At 37.6% G+C, this 20,713-nt stretch overlaps 1 long non-coding RNA gene across 1 annotated transcript in view; it reads right to left on the reverse strand.

Annotated features, from left to right (window-relative positions):
• LOC128636512 (uncharacterized) overlaps positions 1-20,713 on the reverse strand; it is a 75,001-nt gene that overhangs the window by 53,438 nt on the left and 850 nt on the right. The window lies entirely within an intron of this gene.

The following is a 20,713-nucleotide window of genomic DNA, read 5'->3' on the forward strand; positions in this document are numbered from 1 at the left end:
CGAACTCCATCCGGAGGTATTTGCACAACTGATTAATCATTGGGGCAAACCAGAACTTGATCTCATGGCGTCTCGCCAGAACGCCAAGCTTCCGTGTTACAGATCCAGGTCCAGGGATCCCAAGGCGACACTGATAGATGCTCTAGCAGTGCCCTGGTCTTTCAACCTGGCTTATGTGTTTCCACCGTTTCCTCTGCTCCCTCGACTGATTGCCAAGATCAAGCAGGAGAGAGCATCAGTGATTCTGATAGCACCTGCGTGGCCACGCAGGACTTGGTATGCAGATCTAGTGGACATGTCATCCTTTCCACCATGGTCTCTGCCTCTGAAACAGGACCTTCTTCTTCAGGGTCCTTTCAACCATCCAAATCTAATTTCTCTGAGGCTGACTGCCTGGAGATTGAAAGCTTGATTTTATCAAAGCGTGGCTTCTCCGAGTCAGTTATTGATACCTTAAGACAGGCACGAAAGCCTGTCACCAGGAAGGTCAAAAGGCTTCGGCAACCTCTTTTTCTTTTTGACTAAGAAGCTTAATCCGCTTAGCCTATGAGACTGCTGGACAGCAGCCTCCTGAAAGGATTACAGCTCATTCCACTAGAGCTGTGGCTTCCACTTGGGCCTTTAAAAATGAGGCTTCTTTTGATCAGATTTGCAAGGCGACGACTTGGTCTTCGCTTCATATTTTTTCAAAATTTTACAAATTTGATACTTTTGCTTCTTCGGAGGCTATATTTGGGAGAAAGGTTTTACGGGCAGTGGTTCCTTCCATTTAAGTTCCTGCCTTGTCCCTCCCTTCATCCGTGTACTTTAGCTTTGGTATTGGTATCCCACAAGTAATGGATGATCCGTGGACTGGATACACCTTACAAGAGAAAACACAATTTATGCTTACCTGATAAATTTATTTCTCTTGTGGTGTATCCAGTCCACGGCCCGCCCTGTCATTTTAAGGCAGGTAATTTTTAAATTTAAACTACAGTAACCACTGCACCCTATGGTTCCTCCTTTCTCGGCTTGTTTTCGGTCGAATGACTGGCTATGACAGTTAGGGGAGGAGCTATATTACAGCTCTGCTGTGGGTGTCCTCTTGCAACTTCCTGTTGGGAATGAGAATATCCCACAAGTAATGGATGATCCGTGGACTGGATACACCACAAGAGAAATAAATTTATCAGGTAAGCATAAATTGTGTTTTTTCAAATAGAGACACCAAGAGAAAGAAGAAAAATTGATAATAGGAATAAATTAGAAAGTTGCTTAAATTGCATGCTTTGTCCGAATGATAAAATTTGGGTTTAGTATCCCTTAAACTAACTTTGTGAGCAACTAGGATGTGGGTGATTTTGGGTATTAAGTAACCTGTGATGTTTGTTTGGACTTATATTTTCACTAAGAGGTATATTTGCTTGGTGCTTGAATTCTTGTTGACACATAATTTCCTAATGTTCAACAATCAATATTACCTGCAATGTTGTGGAACGGCGATGGGGCGAAGTATGCCCCTTCATTTGCCAATTTATTTGTTGGATATTGGGAAATATATATATATATATATATATATATATATATATATATATATATAAACAATTCTTGTAACACCCATACATATAGAGTTTTGTTCCACAAGAGATTCATGAATGATCTCATTCTAATAGTAGATACACATTTTAATGCAAATATATTTGAACAGTTTATTTCTTTTTAACAATAATGATGTGTCTGAAATTCATGGCAAATTATAATTCTGAAGAGATTGACTTTCTGAATGTGTCACTACAGGGTGATGTGGTTGAGAATAAAATAGTATTGAAAACTTTTAGAAAGCCAAGTGCTGGTAATACTATACTTAAAAAACAAGTTCTGTAAAACAAAAGACAAGAGGCGCTCATTGTGCAGCAAGTTCAAAACACTTAGCAATTGAACAGATAGAGGTCAGGTACTCACAAAGGAAGTTGCACATCCAGTGCAATAACGGACAAGCCGAAGCTTCAGAGCCGCTCGGCTGACTCTCCAAGGCAGTGACAGCTGGATAACCAAAACGAGGCTCCACTTCCGATACCGGTTCCAATACGGGACACCAACATGGAGGATCCTGTATTAAATACACCTAATAGAAAAGACCCAACTAGGTGGGTCTTACCAAATGTGGGTGAATAATGTGAAGTCCAGAGCAAGGCTTGAGAGATTCAATACACTTTATTTAAAACATGTAAAAGTGTTGCTTAGCAATGCGTTTCTCGGCTACGTGCCGTTTCATCAGGCTATATTCTTACTCTAAGTCTTGCTCTATTTAAACCCCATATGGCCAATCATCAACTAAAGGTTTTGGCACACCTCCTATCTTTAGATAAACATTGGTAATAGAGCCATAAGTGGGCATCCTATCAGATCATACAAATAAAACACACCTCTCTGATCCTCAGCCTTGCATTTGCAAGGTAACGATAATACATATAAATATTTCATATTTTATGTTTGAAATTTTTTTCCTGATCAGTCATAAATTGATACGCTATAAATACTATCTGTGATCAAAAATAAAAACACATTAATATAAACTTTTTAAAAACTCGTATAAATTCGAAATGCTCTCTTGTTATTAAAAAAATAGATAAAAATGTATAAAAGAAAGATTCATAAATATGTTACGCTAAAGGCAGCTGTAATGATTAAATTCTATACTCGCCGGTCCTCATATATCATAGATATATTACGCTAAAAACAATATTAATAGTTACATTTTATACTCGCCAACCCTCATATGTCATTCTCAACTAGTATAAATAATTTGATGTAATATTTCATACAAATAAATTAAAAATAGATGTTTAAAAAGCTCCCCCTAGTGATTTCTTATGTCATTACATGATGTACTTACTATTTAATCCTAATAGCGTAACAAAAAATAAGGGACATATACTGTTAAAAGGGCCCCAAACTTAGCCACAAATTAGTCTACAATCAACTCCCAAATATGTATAATCTGCCATTTGGTGATTCAATGAAAAAGAGTTCAATAAAAAGATCCATAATAACTAGATATATAATATAAATTGAGTGATCGGTGACTAGCCAATAATATTGAATAAAAATACACTGACCACTATTTGAATGTATTAATGAGTATGTCAGATGATGTAAAGAGCCTATACATAATAGTTAGAAATTAAATACTATGTAACCTGTGGAATATTGCACCTAAAAAGTGCAAATGTATATAGATATATATCAGTGAGAAATTGTGTATTTAAGTACTTACTGTGTGTGTTGGCTTTAAAAATTAAATAATATCTAGTGTTAAATAATAAATTAACATAAGTGGCCTAGGATAAAGTGCTATATGCATTGGTGACAATAATGGTGATAAATGGGCCTAATAAATGTGGCAATATATACATATATAGCTACTATAACGTGCAAATGTATATTAGTATATATCTATAGGAGATAAGAATAGGTGTACTTATAAAAGTGTGTGTAGGATAATAAGTTGTGATATCTAGTGAGTAAATAATAAATGGATAAAGTGCTATATGCAATAATGGCAATAATAGTGATATATGTGTCTGATAAATGTGACCATATGCATTTATGTGACCAATAAACTCTACTAAACCTCCATATAAATATACATATGTGATGAATTTATAGTGAGTGTAACAAAAAAAAGGGGGAAGGAGATATGTGTATATTAGTGTGTCAGAAAACTCCAAAACTGTAACAGAACCCTATTCCAAAGGTAGAATAAGTTAGAAAGCTGCTAGATTCACAATTAAATTCAATCCCATAGGATGAATAGTTTTTAATTTGTGGATCCAGTAGGTCTCCTTTTGTCTCAATCTCGTGAACCTATTATATAGATGTGAAACAGGGACTTCTTCAATAGGCGTAATAGTGTAATAATTTGGGTTACCATTATGTTTTGAATAACAATGTTTGATTACACTATGGGATTTCTTATTCTTAAGAATACTGCAATAGTGCTCAGACCACCTATGGCTGAGGCGTCTAATTGTGCGACCTACATACTGAATCCCGCATTCACAGGACAGAAGATAAATCACATAATGTGAAGCACAAGATAATTTACTTTTGATCTTATAGGTTTTCTTATTGACATAAGAATGAAATACTGTTCTTTTGTCTTCAATGTGGTCACACATTTTAGAATTTCTGATATTACATTTATATGCCCCTTTTTTAGTAATGGACTAGTAACTATTTTTTTCTATTTTCAACTCGATTAACTCGATTAATATTCTTATGTTTCACTATTTTACTAGGAGCTAAAATATTTTTTAAATTTGGTGCTCTTTTATATACTACTGAGGGTTTCTCACCTAGCAATTCATTTAAAATTGGATCACGTTTCAAAATACTCCAATGTTTGTTGAAAATATCACTAATGAGACTATGGTTACAGTTAAATTGTGTAATGAATCTAACTTCGGGGGGTTTCGATGTTCCTACTATTTTTTTCCGATTATGTTGAAAATATTCCTCTATATTTTCAGTTTTGGCATATATATAAATAGTGTTTGACTATAATCTAATTGGCGCACCTCCTATATAGACACCTTTATTGTAAGCAATTTTGGAGTCTAGTGGATGTTTTAATACTATACTTCATGCCAGCTCATGTCACCCACCTCACCTTGTGCATGCCATACCAAGGGGTCAATTCATACCAATGATACAGGCATTTACTTAAAGCAATCAGAAGAACTTGTTAACAGGATGACCTCTAGGGGATATGACCGAGTGAAATTAGAAGAAACAAAAATTAAAATTAGCTCACTTTGTAGTTTAGACTGCAGAGAAACAAGAAGGAGAAAGAATGAACTGGATAGGCATAGTGTTGTAGTTACCACAGAGTACACAAGTCAGTTCTTTTAAATACAGCGAGTGCAGAATTATTAGGCAAATTAGTATTTTGACCACATCATTCTCTTTATGCATGTTGTCTTATTCCAAGCTATATAGGCTCGAAAGCCTACTACCAATTAAGCATATTAGGTGATGTGCATCTCTGTAATGAGAAGGGGTGTGGTCTAATGACATCAACACCCTATATCAGGTGTGCATAATTATTAGGCAACTTCCTTTCCTTTGGCAAAATGGGTCAAAAGAAGGACTTGACAGGCTCAGAAAAGTAAAAAATAGTGAGATATCTTGCAGAGGGATGCAGCACTCTTAAAATTGCAAAGCTTCTGAAGCGTGATCATCGAACAATCAAGCGTTTCATTCAAAATAGTCAACAGGGTCGCAAGAAGCGTGTGGAAAAACCAAGGTGCAAAATAACTGCCCATGAACTGAGAAAAGTCAAGCGTGCAGCTGCCAAGATGCCACTTGCCACCAGTTTGGCCATATTTCAGAGCTGCAACATCACTGGAGTGCCCAAAAGCACAAGGTGTGCAATACTCAGAGACATGGCCAAGGTAAGAAAGGCTGAAAGACGACCACCACTGAACAAGACACACAAGCTGAAACATCAAGACTGGGCCAAGAAATATCTCAAGACTGATTTTTCTAAGGTTTTATGGACTGATGAAATGAGAGTGAGTCTTGATGGGCCAGATGGATGGGCCCGTGGCTGGATTGGTAAAGGGCAGAGAGCTCCAGTCCGACTCAGACGCCAGCAAGGTGGAGGTGGAGTACTGGTTTGGGCTGGTATCATCAAAGATGAGCCTGTGGGGCCTTTTCGGGTTGAGGATGGAGTCAAGCTCAACTCCCAGTCCTGCTGCCAGTTTCTGGAAGACACCTTCTTCAAGCAGTGGTACAGGAAGAAGTCTGCATCCTTCAAGAAAAACATGATTTTCATGCAGGACAATGCTCCATCACACGCGTCCAAGTACTCCACAGTGTGGCTGGCAAGAAAGGGTATAAAAGAAGAAAATCTAATGACATGGCCTCCTTGTTCACCTGATCTGAACCCCATTGAGAACCTGTGGTCCATCATCAAATGTGAGATTTACAAGGAGGGAAAACAGTACACCTCTCTGAACAGTGTCTGGGAGGCTGTGGTTGCTGCTGCACGCAATGTTGATGGTGAACAGATCAAAACACTGACAGAATCCATGGATGGCAGGCTTTTGAGTGTCCTTGCAAAGAAAGGTGGCTATATTGGTCACTGATTTGTTTTTGTTTTGTTTTTGAATGTCAGAAATGTATATTTGTGAATGTTGAGATGTTATATTGGTTTCACTGGTAAAAATAAATAATTGAAATGGGTATATATTTGTTTTTTGTTAAGTTGCCTAATAATTATGCACAGTAATAGTCACCTGCACACACAGATATCCCCCTAAAATAGCTATAACTAAAAACAAACTAAAAACTACTTCCAAAAATATTCAGCTTTGATATTAATGAGTTTTTTGGGTTCATTGAGAACATGGTTGTTGTTCAATAATAAAATTAATCCTCAAAAATACAACTTGCCTAATAATTCTGCACTCCCTGTAGTTAAAATTCTAAAAATAATTCTTCCATTGCTTGTTTGTTGTAGTATGTTAAGTGATGTGGTTGTCAAATGAAGATTGGCATCCAAGAAATCCCTTACACTAGCATCAAAATTAGCACCCAGGATGGTCTAAAATTTAAAACAAAAATGAGGCCATTCATGGCTAGGGACGGGAGTCATTGCACTTTCAGATGTTGACCCAGGACATGCTTAACCTATAGTATGATAGAGGTGTCTAAGAAGTTTAGATCAGATGTTGATAATATAACTTATGATATACGGTTTTATGCCAATTGAAAAAATGACTTTTGCCATTTATCTGTTAGAGTGCAATATTTGCCACGTTCAATACGTTGGTAAAACAACAAGGGAGGTCAATGTACGTATACGTGAACACGTTAACAATGTAAAAAATTATGACAAAGACTCCACAGTTGCCAGACATTTTACCAATATGCCTTTCACAAGTATAGCAGATTTAAGTGTAAAAATTATTGGTGTGGCTAAAATGCCTCCACGAGGAGGGAATAAGTATAAGATCCTTGAAAAGAAGGAATTATACTGGATATATAAATTGAATACCAGGACCCCATTGGGGTTAAATCTTGAATGGGATATTAGTTATTATGTGTAATGAATTAAATTTGATGTGATAAGGTATTGCGTAATTTGGTATGCACATTCATCTAATATAGAAATATGTATCAAGTTAATATGAAAATGATTTATGTGTACAAAAAGAATACTTTTACAAAATATACTCTTACAATGTATATATCAAATTGTTTTCAGAAGCTAGCATGAATCATATGTTTTATTAATCATCTGTTGTTGTTTTTATTGTTAAGTGGACTCATAGGTGATTAAGGGGTTAAATCAGGTGGCAAGTTGTATACCCCTTTATAAGGAGATTGCAGGCTCACATCTGTAGTCTATGATTAAGGACTGCTAGTAGTGCAAAACATATCAGACTGTGACTCTGTCCATTGCTTATACTGTAAGTTGTTTCTTCAATATATTGTATTTTGTTTTTTTGATCCACTGTTGTGCAGCCGGTTCTATTTTTTATAAATAATGTGTATACATAGTAACATAGTAAATTAAGTTGAAAAAAGACTGAATTCCATTGAGTTCAACCTATACAAATCTAATATACTTACAAAAAAAGCTCCAGTTGAGCTTAAATTAATCCCACTAAAAGGTAACCTATTTAATACAAGCAATCATATCCATGAATTTTGTTTCTAGCTAGCAATGTATCCAAACATTTTTTAAATGTATATAGGGTATTGACTATTCACTGCTCTTAAAGTGAAAAAATGTTTCCGTTGCAGGAGAATAAATCTCCTTTCTTACAAACTTACGGCTAGATTTAGAGTTTTGTCGGTAACGACCCGCGTAGCTAACGCTGGCTTTTTTCTGGCCACACCTTTAAAATAACTCTGGTATTGAGAGTCCACAGAATGGCTGCGTTAGGCTCCAAAAAAGGAGCGTAGAGCATATTTAACGCAACTTCAACTCTCGATACCAGAGTTGCTTACGGACGCGGCCAGCCTCAAAAACGTGCTCGTGCACGATTCCCCCATAGAAAACAATGGGGCTGTTTGAGCTGAATAAAACCCTAACACCTGCAAAAAAGCCGCGTTCAGCTCCTAACGCAGCCCCATTCTTTCCTATGGGGAAACACTTCCTACCTAACACTCTAACATGTACCCCAAGTCTAAACACCCCTAACCTTACACTTATTAACCCCTATTCTGCCGCCCCCGCTATCGCTGACCCCTGTATATTATTTTTAACCCCTAATCTGCCGCTCCGTAAACCGCCGCTGCTTACATTAACCCTATGTACCCCTAATCTGCTGCCCCTAACACCGCCGACCCCTATATTATATTTATTAACCCCTAATCTGCCCCCCACAACGTCGCCTCCACCTGCCTACACTTATTAACCCGTAATCTGCCGAGCGGACCGCACCGCTATTATTATAAAGTTATTAACCCCTAATCCGCCTCACTAACCCTATAATAAATAATATTAACCCCTAATCTGCCCTCCCTAACATCGCCGACACCTAACTTCAATTATTAACCCCTAATCTGCCGACTGGAGCTCACTGCTATTCTAATAAATGGATTAACCCCTAAAGCTAAGTCTAACCCTAACACTAACACCCCCCTAAATTAAATATAATTTTAATCTAACGAAATTAATTAACTCTTCTTAAATAAATTATTCCTATTTAAAGCTAAATACTTACCTGTAAAATAAATCCTAATATAGCTACAATATAAATTATATTTATATTATAGCTATTTTAGGATTAATATTTATTTTACAGGTAACTTTGTATTTATTTTAACCAGGTACAATAGCTATTAAATAGTTAAGAACTATTTAATAGCTAAAATAGTTAAAATAATTACAAATTTACCTGTAAAATAAATCCTAACCTAAGTTACAATTAAACCTAACACTACACTATCAATAAATAAATTAAATACAATTCCTACAAATAAATACAATGAAATAAACTAACTTAAGTACAAAAAATAAAAAAGAACTAAGTTACAAAAAATAAAAAAATATTTACAAACATTAGAAATATATTACAACAATTTTAAACTAATTACACCTACTCTAAGCCCCCTAATAAAATAACAAAGCCCCCCAAAATAAAAAAATGCCCTACCCTATTCTAAATTACTAAAGTTCAAAGCTCTTTTACCTTACCAGCCCTGAACAGGGCCCTTTGCGGGGCATGCCCCAAGAAGTTCAGCTCTTTTGCCTGTAAAAAAAAACATACAAACCCCCCCCAACATTACAACCCACCACCCACATACCCCTAATCTAACCCAAACCCCCCTTAAATAAACCTAACACTAAGCCCCTGAAGATCTCCCTACCTTGAGTCGTCTTCACCCAGCCGAGCCAAATTCTTCATCCAAGCGGAGCAAGAAGAGGTCCTCCATCCGGTAGAAGTCTTCATTCAATCGGGGCAGAAGAGGTCTTTCATCCGATTGAAGTCTTCATCCAAGCAGAATCTTCTATCGCCATCCATCCGGAGCGGAGCGGCAGCATCCTGAAGACCTCCGACGCGGAACATCCATCCTTGCCGACGACTGAACGACGAATGACGGTTACTTTAAATGGCGTCATCCAAGATGGCGTCCCTCGAATTCCGATTGGCTGATAGGATTCTATCAGCCAATCGGAATTAAGGTAGGAATATTCTGATTGGCTGATGGAGTCAGCCAATCAGAATCAAGTTCAATCCGATTGGCTGATCCAATCAGCCAATCAGATTGAGCTCGCATTCTATTGGCTGATCGGAACAGCCAATAGAATGCAAGCTCAATCTGATTGGCTGATTGGATCAGCCAATCGGATTGAACTTGATTATGATTGGCTGATTCCATCAGCCAATCAGAATATTCCTACCTTAATTCTGATTGGCTGATAGAATCCTATCAGCCAATCGGAATTCGAGGGACGCCATCTTGGATGAGGTCATTTAAAGGAACCGTCATTCATCGTTCAGTCGTCGGCCAGGATGGATGTTCCGCGTCGGAGGTCTTCAGGATGCTGCCGCTCCGCTCCGGATGGATGACGATAGAAGATTCCGCTTGGATGAAGACTTCAATCGGATGGAAGACCTCTTCTGCCCCGCTTGGATGAAGACTTCTACCGGATGGAGGACCTCTTCTTGCTCCGCTTGGATGAAGAATTTGGCTCGGCTGGGTGAAGACGACTCAAGGTAGGGAGATCTTCAGGAGCTTAGTGTTAGGTTTATTTAAGGGGGGTTTGGGTTAAATTAGGGGTATGTGGGTGGTGGGTTGTAATGTTGGGGGGGTATTGTATGTGTTTTTTTTACAGGCAAAAGAGCTGAATTCTTTGGGGCATGCCCCGCAAAGGGCCCTGTTCAGGGCTGGTAAGGTAAAAGAGCTTTGAACTTTAGTAATTTAGAATAGGGTAGGGCATTTTTTTATTTTGGGGGGCTTTGTTATTTTATTAGGGGGCTTAGAGTAGGTGTAATTAGTTTAAAATTGTTGTAATATATTTCTAATGTTTGTAAATATTTTTTTATTTTTTGTAACTTAGTTCTTTTTTATTTTTTGTACTTTAGTTAGTTTATTTCATTGTATTTATTTGTAGGAATTGTATTTAATTTATTTATTGATAGTGTAGTGTTAGGTTTAATTGTAGATAATTATAGGTATTTTATTTAATTTATTTATTGATAGTGTAGTGTTAGGTTTAATTGTAATTTAGGTTAGGATTTATTTTACAGGTAAATTTGTAATTATTTTAACTATTTAAGTATTAAATAGTTCTTAACTATTTAATAGCTATTGTACCTGGTTAAAATAAATACAAAGTTACCTGTAAAATAAATATTAATCCTAAAATAGCTATAATATAAATATAATTTATATTGTAGCTATATTAGGATTTATTTTACAGGTAAGTATTTAGCTTTAAATAGGAATAATTTATTTAAGAAGAGTTAATTAATTTTGTTAGATTAAAATTATATTTAATTTAGGGGGGTGTTAGTGTTAGGGTTAGACTTAGCTTTAGGGGTTAATCCATTTATTAGAATAGCGGTGAGCTCCAGTCGGCAGATTAGGGGTTAATAACTGAAGTTAGGTGTCGGCGATGTTAGGGAGGGCAGATTAGGGGTTAATACTATTTATTATAGGGTTAGTGAGGTGGATTAAGGGTTAATAACTTTATTATAGTAGCGGTGCGGTCCGCTCGGCAGATTAGGGGTTAATAAGTGTAGGCAGGTGGAGGCAACGTTGAGGGGGGCAGATTAGGGGTTAATAAATATAATATAGGGGTCGGCGGTGTTAGGGGCAGCAGATTAGGGGTACATAGCTATAATGTAGGTGGCGGCTCTTTGCGGTCGGCAGATTAGGGGTTAATTATTGTAGGTAGCTGGCTGCGACATTGTGGGGGGCAGGTTAGGGGTTAATAAATATAATATAGGGGTCGGCAGTGTTAGGGGCAGCAGATTAGGGGTACATATGTATAACATAGGTGGCGGTCGGCAGATTAGGGGTTAAAAAAATTTAATCGAGTGTCGGCGATGTGGGGGGGCCTCGGTTTAGGGGTACATAGGTAGTTTATGGGTGTTAGTGTACTTTAGAGCACAGTAGTTAAGAGCTTTATAAACCGGCGTTAGCCCAGAAAGCTCTTAACTACTGACTTTTTTCTGCGGCTGGAGTTTTGTCGTTAGATTTCTAACGCTCACTTCAGACACGACTCTAAATACCGGAGTTAGAAAGATCCCATTGAAAAGATAGGATACGCAATTGACGTAAGGGGATCTGCGGTATGGAAAAGTCGCGGCTGAAAAGTGAGCGTTAGACCCTTTTTTGAATGACTCCAAATACCGGTGGTAGCCTAAAACCAGCGTTAGGAGCCTCTAACGCTGGTTTTCACGGCTACCGCCAAACTCCAAATCTAGGCCTTAAATTGTGACCTCTTGTCACAAACAATTTTCTTAGAACAAACAGAGCTTCTGCCATCTCTGTATATGGGCCTTGAATATATTTTTATAAAGTAATAATGTCACCTCTCAAGCACCCTTGTTCTAGGGAAAACAGACCCAGGTTGGCTAGCCTCTCCTCATAGCTTAAATTCTCCATTCCCCTTATTAGCTTTGTGGCCCTTCTGTTCTGCAATATCTTTTTTTTCAATCGGACCCCAGAACTGTACTCCATACTCAAGGTGAGGTCTTACCAGAGATTTATACAGTGACAGAATTATGCTTTCCTCCCAAGAATTAATACCTCTTTTAATACATGCTAGTATCTTATTAGCCTTTGAAGCAGCTGTCCTGCATTTTGCATCCACCTTTAGCTAGTTATCTATACTTTTCCCAAATCCCTTTCCTCCTCTGTCTTGTCCCATTTAAATACATTGCCTGCTTATTTTTACTTCCAAAATGTAGAACCTTGCATTTTCCCGTATTAGATCTCATTTTCCATTTACTTCCCTAATTTATGCGAATCCCTTTGTAACGAAAGTTCATCCTGCTCTGACCTAATGACCTTACTTAACTTAGTGTCATCTGCAAAAATAGAGATGTCACTATTTAAATCCTTGCTCCAACTCATTAATAAAAATATTAAAAAGAACAGGGCCCAGTACTGATCCCTGGGGGACTCCACTGATTATCTTAGTCCAATCTTAGTATGATCCATTCACTACTACTCGTTGCTCCCTATCTTTTATCCAGTTATTTATCCATGAGCTAACATTTTCAGCTATTTCCAGTCCCTTAATTTTGTGAATTAATCTCTCATGTGGCACTGTATCAAATGCCTTTGCAAAGTCTAAGTATATCAAATCAACTGATTCCCCTTTATCTATATTTTTACTTACTTCCTTGTAGAATCTAATTAGATTAGTTTGATATGATCTATTTCTCATAAAACCGTGCTGATTTGAATTCATAATCTTGTTTACACTAATATGCTCATCAATATATCCTTGTTAAATTGATACTTTATATCTGTATTTAGACCTTGCCCTAGAAACCGTGCTCTAAGTGATCATCTGTTATGAAAAATTATACCTAATTTACTTTTTTAAGCATTGTGTGTCTAATATATTTGTCCATTTCATTATACATAATAATTTTACATGTATTATGTAGTTCAGGTATATGGGGTGTTGCCTTAATAACAATGCTGTTTGTATTTTAAATGCTAGTTTTGACAATGTTGATGCCAATATATATATATATCGCAACATTTTTAAGTTCTTATCAAATTAGAATAGATAAATTAACTCAGTTCATGCTTCCAAAGACAATCTCTACAAACCCTGGATATTGAGCAAATCAGTTTAGCATTGTTTGAGTTATTAAAGGGACACTAAACCCCAAAAATGTTTTCATGATTCCGATAGAGAATATAATTTTTAACAACATTCCAATTTACTTCCATTATCTAATTTGCTTCATTATTTAGATATTCTTTGCTGAAGAAATAGCAATGCACATTGTTTTCCCAGCCACACATGACATCTATGTGCAGCCACCAATCAGCAGCTTCTAAGCCTATCAGCAAAGAATATCAATATCAAGAGAATGAAGCAAAATAGATATCAGAAATAAATTAGAAAGTTGTTTACAATTGCATGTTCTTTCTAAATCATGAAATAAAAAAATGTGGGTTTAATGCCCCTTTAATGTAAAATTGACATCACTGGTCATTAAGGGAATGTCTGGCTATAATAGTGTGGGTCAGGGGTGTCCAAACTTTGCTCTCCAGAGGTTTTGGAACTACATTTCCGATGATGCTCAGCCAGCATTTTATCTAGCTGAGCATCATGGGAAATGTAGTTCCAAAACCTCTGGAGAGCAAAGTTTGGACATCCCTGGTGTGGGTCTTGTCATGAACTAAGAACAAGACTGTTCTAATAAAAACATCACCCCTATAGAAAGGGTTAAATAAGGCCATAGCCCAAACTACTGCAAAACTCCAATTGAATGTAACCAAAATATCCAGCCGAGTAACATAAATATTTGAGAAGATTCTAATAACATTTATGGACAAACTGGTTTGGGTTATTTAAAATTTTATAAATTAATTCACTTTCATTATTGTCTCTCTTTCTTCTTTCTCACCTCTTCTTTGTATACAAGGAAAATATATAATTCTAAACTCCAGAAAAACAAACAAAAACAAAAAAGAACAAAGTGAAAAAGTGCTGTTTAATTTACAGTACATTACAAAAAAAAACAAAAAATGAAATTGGCTAATTTAACATAAATGTAGCATACAATTTACAGTACATCAAGTTAAGAAATGCTCTCTCTAGTATATGTGTTTAACACTGGTAACTCTTCTTAGGTCTGTGTTCCTATTATCTTTTATTTAGGAAATGTATTTCCCTAAAGCAAAATATAAAAATGATTACTTTTACATTTAGTACCTTAGCAAATGAATAGTTATAATACTGATGAAATTATATAAGCCCTTTAAAACAAAACAGCATTGATTTAGATAAAAGACCGGGACATGCAAAATGTAAACTTTAAGTATGGTATCAAAGTAAAGCCTAAAGCGATCATTTGTTTCAAATACGGCTACTTGCTAGAACAAAATAAATTGATTCGTGAGAGTTTTCAAACTTTCAGACATATAACAAATGTAACTGAAAATTACAAACTTGGAAGAATAGTAAAAACAAAATATTATATCTACTGACTGAGTTTGTACATTGACATGTCCCCAATTTACTATTTAAAATAATACTCTCTCTGTGATACCACTAATTGAAAAGATTATTAACATTTCAGGTAGTGCGTTTGTTTGGGTCCATTGACACACCTAGATGGAGTCCCTTGAATTCAGATTGGCTGATAGGATTCTATCAGCCAATCGGAATTAAGGTAGGAAAAATCTGATTGGCTGATAAAATCAGCCAATCAGCCAATCGCAATTCAAGGGACGCCATCTTGGATGACGTCATTTAAAGAAACAGTCATTCGTTGTTTAGTCGTCGGGATTGATGGATGCTCCGCGTCGGATGTTTTCAAGATGGTGCCGGTCCTCGTCGGATGGAAGAAGATAGAAGATGCCACTTGGATGAAGACTTCTGCCCATCTGGAGGACCACTTCGCCCAGATTCGTTGAGGCCGGCTGGGTGAAGACAGCTCAAGGTAGGGTGATCTTCAATGGGGTAGTGTTAGGTTTTTTAAGGGGGGATTTGGTGGGTTTTAGATTAAGGTTGGGTGTGGGTGGTGTGATTTAATGTTGGGGGGTGTATTTCTTTTTTACAGGTAAAAGAGCTGATTACTTTGGGGCAATGTCCCGCAAAAGGCCCTTTTAAGGGCTATTTGTAATTTAGTATAGGGTAGGGAATTTTATTATTTTGGGGGGATTTTTTATTTTATTAGGGGGCTTAGATTAGGTGTAATTAGTTTAAACTTCTTGTAATTTTTTTTATTTTCTGTAATTTAGAGGTTTTTTTTTGTACTTTAGTTAATTGTAGTTGTTTTTATTTAATTGTAGGTAATTGTATTTAATTAATTTAATTTATTTAATTGTAGTATAGTGTTAGGTGTTATTGTAATTTAGGTTAGGTTTTATTTTACAGGTACTTTTGTATTTATTTTAGCTAGGTAGTTATTAAATAGTTAATAACTATTTAATAACTATTGTAGCTAGTTAAAATAAATACAAAGTGGCCTGTAAAATAAATATAAACCCTAAAATAGCTACAATGTAACTATTAGTTATATTGTAGCTATCTTAGGGTTTATTTTACAGGTAAGTATTTAGTTTTAAATAGGAATAATTTAGGTAATGATAGTAGGTTTTATTTAGATTAATTTTAATTATATTTAAGTTAGGGGGTGTTAGGGTTAGACTTAGGTTTAGGGGTTAATAGATATAATGTAGGTGGCGGCGGTGTGTGGGGGCAGATTAGGAGGTTAATAAATGTAATGTAGGTGGTGGCGGGGTATGGGAGCGGCGGTTTAGGGGTTAAACAATTAATTTATTTGCGGCGGGGTCCGGGATTGGCAGGATAGGGGTAAATAACTTTATGTAGGTTGCGGCGGTGTAGGGGGGGGGCAGATTAGGGGTTAATAAGTTTAATGTAGGTGGCGGCGGTATAGGGGGGGCAGATTAGGGGTTAATAGGTATAATGTAGGTGGCGGCGGGGTCCGGGAGCAGCGTTTTAGGGGTTAAACATTTTATTTAGTTGCGGAAGGGTCTGGGAGCGGGGTTAATACGTATAATGTAGGTGGCGGCGGTGTCGGGGCGGCGGTTTAGGGGTTAATAAGTATTCACTATTCACACAAATATAATAAATAATTAATTTCTATAAAAATATATAGGCATGGGTAACTGAAGTTTCATATCAGCAAAGGTTTCCAAAACCTGGGGCTAACAACTATACCTGTACATTTTGAAATTTCCCTGATTTTCTTCATTTGATTTGATTAGCATTATGGTAACCGTGTTGTCATTGAATTTCCTGGCTTTGTATTGTAAAAAAATTATACATGCATGTATCTGTGTGGTGTGTCTAGTATTTGTTTGGTCTGTGTTTATTGTTTGGCCGATATGTGTAAAAATGTTTGCATAGTGTGTGTGTGTAGTTATTTTGCAGGGTATTTGTATCTTTTATATGTTGTGTAGTATGTATTAAGCATTTATGTAATGTAAGGGTTTGTGTAGTCCATGCAGTATTTATACAATGTGTGTAATGTGAGTGTATAGTCTGTGTGTAGTAGTTGTGTAGTACGTAATCTGTGTGTAATGGTTGTCTATGTATGCACTGTATGTAGTCCTTAAAGGAGAAAATACTTTTACTTATAGTCAATATTAAGCGTGCTGGGTGCCAGCCAAATAATAAGTAGGTATTCAAATTTCCCACTTATTATGTGACAATGTGAGGCCAAAAATCTTAAATACTTCCCCATCTAACTCTCCTGTGTCTAATTATACCGGCTCCTACAAGTCTCACCTTCTGTCACTCACACTCCTACTACTGTTTGCTGCTGGTGACATCTCTCCTAACCCTGGCCAGGGCCACCACTAGAAATTTTGGGGCCCCTGACTTAACCATTGATCAGGGTCCCCCCCCCCCCCACCACCACCACCTTTGACATGTGCAACTTTTGACCAAGTGACTAAAACGTATATGCACTTTATTCTTAAGTGTCTATTTAAACTTGGAAATGTTGTAAAGGTAGTAACATACAAACACACAGACATACTCATACACTGAAACACACACACACTCACACATAAGGATTCACATATAGACACTCTAGCAGACATGCAAAGAAACACACTAGGACACAGACACCCAAATAGACACTCATTACTTGTCAGGTCAATGTAAACAAGTGCTGAGGTAAACTTCAGTTTTGTAAAAAAAAAAAAGGAGATTTAGAAAACAAAATATGGAGTTCTGATTATCTTTTTTTAAAGGAAGATGCCAACTAAATGACGAAAACAGCATGCAGTGGCTGAAAGGAAGGGCCCTGAACTGCTTAAACAATAATTTAAAGGTTAAATGCTAGATTGGTGACTTCCGGAAAGGTCTCATTAGTCTCAAAGTCTGTAGAAAGATGTGAATAATCAGTAGTAAGCTCAAATTGTCCTAAAAAGGAACAGACAATGGGCACACACACAAATTCAAACTTGCACATACACCCAAGGAAACACAGACAGAGACAGCCTCAGAAAACACACAAAGACATACACAGAGACAACCACATAAAACACAGAAAGACATACATACACACACCCTCACTGAGACATCCACAGAAAACACACACCCTGACAGAGACATCCACAGAAAACACAGCCATACATACATACATACACACACACACACACACACCCTCACAGAGACATCCACAGACATACACACCCACCCACCCTCACAGAGGCATCCAGATAAAATACACAAAGACAAACATACACACACCCTTACAGATACACCCATAGAAAAAGCTCAAAGACATATGCACACAACCCACCCTCACAGAGAGACCCACAGAAAAAAAATACATACACACTCAGAGACACAAACCAAAGCACAAATATATATAAACACAGACACCTACAGAAACACTCACAGGAGGAAACATTTATGCACCTTCCATCCCCTAAATCAACAGTGTGTGATATGCATGATAAAAAAAATTTGCTTTTTAAAGAATCATATTTGTAAATGTGCAAACAAAAATAATTTTGTGAATTCAAAATTGTACATTAATGATCTGGGTAGATGGCTAGATGAAGAAAAGTACTTTTAAAAGGTTGACATATGTTTGTTTTTGTTTCCCCATTTTCCTAAACCAAGAGCACCTCTTCAATTATGCTGCACAAATGTTCCCATCTGCCAGCTGTACTTATGGATTTTGAAAATGCTGTACTCTATATGGTCTTGGTAGAACCATAAGCTGTGGTACTCATACCATTAGATCTGGTTAAATGCAGGATTAAGGCTTGTTGGTATGTATTTCAAAATTAAGTCAGCTGTAGTGTAAACTGAACAGTTTTAAGTTAACCTGTCTCATTTCAAACACTGAGCAATCAGGGCACCTACATTTGTGTATTTAGGAGGAAACATTTCTGCATGGTTTTAAATATAGAATTTTTACAGCATTGTCAAATAATCATAAATACACAGCTGTGTTTTTATGGACCCCTGGCCCCACCATACAACTACTACCACACTGAAGTTACAATCCGAAATTGCACAAAGAAATAAAAAAACAATTGCTACGTAAGTCCTACCTCCTCTGCAAATGAAAGTGATCTGCTGTCTGACTGTACAAAGTAAGTGCCAAGTCTGTCTCACACTGAGCATGGTGGTTTAGTTCACACTCAAAAATCCTCTCAAATGCTAATACTTTACTCCTTGTAATAACATTTCCCATGCTCAATTAGCACTCTGCTGTAGTACCCACTAGTGGCTGCCATTGGGCCCCTGACAGGAGTCACCCCTGTCACCCCCTGATGGCGGCCCTGACCCTGGCCCTGCAGCAATCACCACACTCTCACTCAGTCCCCCACTGCAAAAACTCTAGGTCACGCAATCCTAACAATCTCATCTCTATCTGTAATAGACTTACAACTGTTCACGACCTTGTATCTAATGCTTTCAATCTTCTAGCAATTACTGAATCCTGGTTATCATCTTCTGACACTGCTTCCATTGCTGCTCTCACGCACGGTGGTCTCCACTTTAGCCACACACCTAGGCCAGGTGAGAGATGTGGTGACGGTGTTGGTATCTTACTCTCCCCCTCCTGCTCCTATCAGCACCTGCATCCTCATCCATCTCTCTCCTCTTCCTCCTTTGAAGTCCCCTCTCTCCCTCAGGGTGGCAGTTATCTATTGGCCCCCTGGACTAACCTCCCAATTCCTTGATAACGTTGCTGCCAGGCTTTCTCACTTTCTGTCTACAAATACACCTGTTTTAAACCTGGGGGACTTCAACATCCTCATTGATAACCCATCTGCCCCTGTTGCCTCTATGCTTCTCTCACTCACAAACTCCTTTGGTCTCTCACAATCCACCCTACTCACCGCGATGGACACTGTTTATCTGGTATTCTCCTACATTTGCTCTCTCTCTGATGTCACCTGTCACCAATTTCCCATCTAAAACCACAATCTGCTCACCTATAATCTTGATATACAGGTTAAACCTACTTCTCCCCCTCGCCCTTGTACCTGTAGAAATCTGCACACTGTGGATCCTCTCCAACTTTCCAACCTTATTCAAAAACACCTCCCCCACACTTCCACAATATTCTGCCCTGACCTTGCTACAACCCGCTATAACAATACTCTCTCCTCTGCACTTTTGCTCCTCCCCAAATATGCAAAACCCCACGTCATCAGCTCCAACCCTGTAACTCAAAGCAAACACGCTACCTGCAAAAATACTCCCATGCTGCTGAACGTGCCTGGAGGAAATCCCGCTCTGAACCAGATTTCCTCCACTATAAGTTAATTCTTTATTCTTACTCCTCTGCCCTTCACTTAGCCAAGCAAACCTACTTCTCTTCTCTTATATCTACTCACTCCTCCTATTCTTAATTTTCAACTCTCTCCTCTATCCAACTGCACAACCCCCTTCATCTGCCTTTAGTGCTCAAGACCTGGCAGACTACTTTTTCAACAAAACACTTACCATCCAAAGTAATATCCCAACACAAGACTGCAACCTTCCATTTCCATCCCCGGCCACCCCCTCCGCCACTCTCAGCACCTTCCCCCAACCACTGAGAATGAAGTGAGTTCCCTATTGTCTTTGTCACACCTCACTACCTGCCAACTTGACCCTATCCCTTCACATCTAATACCTTACTCAAATTTTCAATCTATCCTTTACTACTGGTTCATTCCCATCTTCCTTCAAACATGCAAAGGTCACCCCCATTCTCAAACTCCCCTCCCCTCGACCCCAATTCTCCTGCAAACTACCGCCCCATATCATTACTTCCACTAGCTTCTAAAATTGTGGAAAACTAGTTTTCGGTTGCCTAACCCACTTCTTGTCCTCCAACTCATTGCTTGACCTCTTGCAATCTGGATTCCGCCCAAAACACTCAACTGAGACTCCCCTCAGTGTTAGGGTATTTATAGTTAGATAGTTTTGTATATAGAATTGGAACACAATTGCAGATTAATTTGCTTAAATAATGGTTTGTATCACTAGAGCATTGGAATCTCACTATGAATGGAGTGAAATTCA

This window comes from Bombina bombina, chromosome 1 (assembly GCF_027579735.1).
Source record: "Bombina bombina isolate aBomBom1 chromosome 1, aBomBom1.pri, whole genome shotgun sequence".
In the NCBI taxonomy this organism is placed as follows: domain Eukaryota; kingdom Metazoa; phylum Chordata; class Amphibia; order Anura; family Bombinatoridae; genus Bombina; species Bombina bombina.